Below are 5,082 nucleotides of genomic sequence, written 5' to 3'. Positions count from 1 at the left end.
GAGGGCTCCTTTGGGGCGTGCCGCTGGCTATCAGATGGATGGCGCCAGAAGAGGGCGCTACCAGGGCTGCAATGTCCTTTACTGGTCAGGTTCACAGAGACCACAGGGCCCCAGTGGGTCTGCGGCTTCCATTAAAAAAGAGGGGGAGTGAGGGGAAGGTGGAGAAAAGAAGAAGGGGCGGGAAGGAAGGGGGAAAGGGTTACACTAACCGTTTGGTGGCGCACTGTTCTCATCACTGCTACTCCGGATGCTGGGGCAGGAAGATCTCCAGTTGGAGGCCGGCCTTAGCAACTTAGTGAGACTTGTCTTGCAATAAAATATAAAAAGGGCTGGGGATGTAACTCACTGGAACAAGGGGTGGGAGAGACGGTGGAGAGGGACAGGGTGTGGAAAGGAAGAAAAGAAAAAGGGAGAGAGGAACAGAGGGAAGAAAGAATTGGGGGACCCTGGAGGGCAAATAGAGGCCTTGGTCAAGTGGCCTTCAAGACATCTCTTAGATTTTTGGTGACCTTGCAGGTTGGGAATAGAAATTTGCCATGTCTGCTTTAATGTAGACTGGTCTCTTGTGATGTCCTTGACTGTCCTTTGATGCTACCATTTTTTCCACATAGCCCCCTCCCCGGCCACATTCCCTTCGCAGAGAAGCCGGAGACCAAATTCATCCCCGTTTCCCCAGCACCAGCGACCCGCTGGAGGATTGCTCAGGAACCCGCACCACTGGCAGGCGGTGTTTCCTGAACAAACTGGAGAAGGAAACCTAAGACCCGCGCTCTCCTGGCAGGTGGCTTTCTCCCCAGCCAGGGCGGCCCGCGCGGCCAGGCGGCGCCACCGGACTCCGTCGGCCTGCTGCCGGCGCCCCGGAGGCCCGGGCCCTGCCGATCCCAAGGAGGGGAGAAGAATAGGGAAGTTGAGCGGGGAGGAGGGGGGAAGGTGCACTCGGAGAAAGTGGGACAAAAGGTGACTTTATTTGGGAAGATACATAGACAAGGACCCCCCACCCCCACCCCCGTTATGCAAGTCTTGGAAGCTGAGGTGATGGGGTCCGAGAAGTGGGTTCTTACTCCTTTTCCTGAAGGTCCATGAGATGGTCAAAAAACGACCCCGATGGATGAATGGGGCAGTGGACCTACCGTTCGCCCCACAGCAGGAGTGGGGGTGACCGTGGTGGAGACCGCCTGCTGTGTCAGTATGTAAACAAGCGAGCGTCCATGTGGGGCCCATGCACTCCAGGGCAGTTGTTACCAATACAGAGCAGGACAATGATACCCCCCAGTACAAGTGCAAACTAGTTTCTTTGTTGGGGGGAAAAAAAGAGAATAAAAGTTTAATAAACGTGTGCTGTGTTGTGGATGACTTTGTGACGACCTCTGTTGCAAATGGCCTATGCATGCGGAATAATGGTCTCCTTGCAGAGAGGGAAATAGCTTAGTGCTATCATCGTTGCCTCGGTAACCATCAGAGTCCCCATCTAGCAAGAGAGAAATGAGTTATGAAAAGGCTTGAGTGAAGAAGGGATTAACACATGATCCCAGGGACAGTATGTCAATCAAAATCAACTGAGAAATTACACTGCTCTATTTGAGAATTTCTCCGGAACCCGAACGGTAGTGGAGTTGGGTGCCTCTCCCTCTCTCCCTCTCTCCCTCCCCCCGTCTCTCTCCCACCCCCCTTTTAATTTGAGAAAGAAGGGGGAAAGTACTACCATGATTATTCTTCATGATCATCATCGAAAATCACACTGAAGGGAGGGAAAGCTCACAAAAAGGGGGTGATCTAAGAAGACAGGAGCACCCTCACCCACCCACGGCACGTCTGAGCACCTTATGCTCTTATGCTCCCCTCTGTCGCGACCCCTTCTGACTGGAGCACGGACCCCCACGCCACCGCTCCAGTCCATCCCGACTGAGAGTCCTGGGCCTGGCGCTCTCGCGCTTGATTCTGGACAGCCCCGCAACTGCGCAGGGCGAGGCAGGGAGGAGGATGGACCGTGTGGGCTTGGGTCCCAGCCCTAGGGGACAGTAGCTTCCTCTCGCTGGCGGCCTGCTGCCTGGACTCGATTTTCCGCTCAGTGTTCTGGGAAACAAAGCGAATTGGGTGCACATCCCACCCACCCAGCCCGTGAAACCCCCTCCCCCCGGGAACACACGCCCACGCACGCAGATCTTGCGCACGTGACACTCAAGTCTCAATACAGAAGCGGGGATGGGCGCGGGGGCGGGGAAGACCCCATACAAAGAGAAGCAGCGGACTTTCCTTAATGGACTTCAAACCCAGCGTTTGGTGTGGTTGAACTAGCCCCCCTGCCCAGAGATTGCGCCTGCTTGGACTTCCGCTCTGGAGCCTGAGTCAGGAATTTTGAAATAAACCATAGTGTGTTCTCCACTCCCCACCCCTCAAAGAGAATGCCCTCTTTGGGAAACACTTGAGAAGCACAGGACTTTGAGGAGGGAGGAAAAAGAATTTGGGTCTGTTGCAGTCTGGGAAGTGGGTCTTCTGCAGATGTGGACCCCAGAATAATCGCTGGTGCTCCTGGCTATAGGCACTGGAGTTTGGATAAAGACTTTATAAGTTCTAGAGCGTTCTGTGGCTCTCTTACGAGGGTCTTTCTGGACAGTGCCTGCAGGCTGGCAATGGTACCAAGAGATCCGATAGGGACTTCGGAGCTTCGCACCCCCCACCCCCCACCCCCCACATACCAGTTTCCGCTCTAGGGAGTTTGGACACCATCTGACCCAACTCCATAATTAGCAGATGGGGAAACTGAGACCTGGAGATGTTACACTTATTAAAGCCTCACATTGACAGGGCTGGAACCAGAGCCCAGTTTTCTGAACTTTGGTTTAGAAAAGTGGCCCCATTTAAAATTTAAAAATAAAAAGGAAGGAAGCTAGTGCTGTGGACGGGGCTGTCTCCTGGCTCAGACCCGGTGACCCCTTCGCTGCGAGCTGAATGCTTCCCGCCATCACTTCATTCATTCATTCGCCTTTCCTCCGGACGCCTCTCCTCCCCCGCGGAGTCCCACACAAGTTTCGAGTCCTGGGCGCCCCAATGGTTAACTAAATCGCCTTGACCCCGGCGCTATTTGATATTTGCCTCCTTGACACTCATTTAGGAGCTCGCAGCGGTAAAGCAGACATTGGACAAGTCCAGCCTGAAACCGAAGCCTTGTGAAAGGGGGGAGATGGGGAGAACCTGATAGCTGGAAACTCGTTTTCTCCAAAGGCTTTCGGGACATTTTAGCCCGGCTCCAGGTCCGCGGAGCGCCAGGGCGCCGCCAGTGCGGGTGTAAACGTTAAATGTTAGCTATTTGTTCCGATGATTGGCATGAAATCGACTCTTTCTTGTCTTCTTTTTTCCTCCTTCTCCCTCTTTCCTTTCCTTTCTCTCTTTCCCCCTCTGGATTCCCACAAAAACTAACCCAACCAGTGGCTCTAGTAATCTGCGTCCCTCCTACAGCCAACACTCAAGTCAGAAAACTCCCAGTTTGGAGAAAAGTAACAATAACAACCAGGACAAGGCCGGGGGGCGGGTAACTTTTCTGGTTTGGCTCCACTTCTGGAGGTGACACTATATGTCTGCCACCGACTCACTGTCTCTTCTTCTTCTGGGTTCCTTGTATCATTTCTCTCACTCTCTCCCTCCCCCCCCCCTTTTAAACGGGGCTGAAAAGAATGAAAAGTGTCCCTAGCATATTATTATTCAGGAGTGCTGTGCTCTCTATGAACAAGAGACAAACAGATGGACAGATAAGGGAGTCACCTGATTTCAAAAGTTCCAGTTTCTGCTTAAGGGGAGCAAAACGACAGAGACATCTTACTCAGAGCAATTACTGCCTCTCTAGAAAGTAAAGGAAGAGTCCACAGTTGAAGCTAGCCACTAACCACACTCCCCACACCCCATCCAGTTTTTAGTCTCCTCTAATCCCACTCCCACATTGTCTAAATAACAACACATTTCTTATAGACTCTCCTATTCTAAGAGAGGTGGGTCCTGAAGCTTCCCACCCCCACTGCATCCTAATTCCCCATTCATCTTATTTGTTCTGTCACTACCTATACCTTCTTCCAGTGTAACCTTTTCAAACTCTGATTAGTGAAAGCTTCATTCTTCTCACTGATGATTTTCCCCAAACTCCCTCCCTCCTCCTCTCCCTCCTTCTTAAAAGATTTTGGAGCCGGCAAGATAAGATATGCAATCCTCTATCGGGAGTCCTGTGATATTAAAGATCAAACGTGGCATCAATGGAAGACCAAATGCAGGGGGGAAACAAAAGGGGGAGGCTGGGAGATGCTCATCAGCTAATTACAGCTGCAAATATTATGCAAATTTATCTTGGCACAGAAATGGAGAAAGCGAGTTTAAGTGCGGAGATAATGCCGGAAAATTGAATGTTCATCTGGGCATGGGAAACGGCCCAGTAGGCTCCATTGGTCTGTCTCATCTAGGGAAGCTCCGTTTTTATACTCCTATCAGATCATCTGCACTTCACTGGTTGGGGCTGAGAAATTAATATTACTTATAATTGATACTTGAAATTCTTGGAGTGATGTGTCATAAGGAGGAGGAAGACACGAATTGAGGAAAAGGGAGAAGGGGAAAGGGAGAAAGTAGGAGGAGGAGAAGGAAACCATACAACATCATTCAATATACAGAATTGGAAGGAGAAGTCTGAAGTTCATGGTAATAAGGATAAAGTGATCTGAAAGATAAAGGGGAAACATCTTAGAAAATTAGGTGTCTCCCTCTACTACCATCTAAAGCCTGATGTATCTTTATAATAAAAATTCAAGTGAAAAAATCTGTAATTAGTTGGCTATGTCTTTTCCCTGAAAATGTGAGATAGGCTTAGAAATGGAAACTTAACTGGAGATGGGAACTTTGGGTATCACCAGGAAAGGAAAACTTCAGAATGGGAAGGCATGACCACTCTAGGACTCTTTTTGTAGACCTAAGCACAGAGAGGAAGGGTGCTTTGTCTCTAGTAGAAACTCATCCCTGCCTCCTCCCTAGTCACACCTCCATTTCCTCCATTTTTATTGGCCCAAGTCAACATTCTTCAGTCTACTCAAGAACTGTCTGGGA

Source organism: Marmota monax, unplaced genomic scaffold (assembly GCF_021218885.2).
Source record: "Marmota monax isolate L192 unplaced genomic scaffold, Marmota_monax_Labrador192_F-V1.1 WCK01_AAM20220418_F8-fsc00072, whole genome shotgun sequence".
In the NCBI taxonomy this organism is placed as follows: domain Eukaryota; kingdom Metazoa; phylum Chordata; class Mammalia; order Rodentia; family Sciuridae; genus Marmota; species Marmota monax.
Note: the sequence above shows the minus strand (reverse complement) of the source record.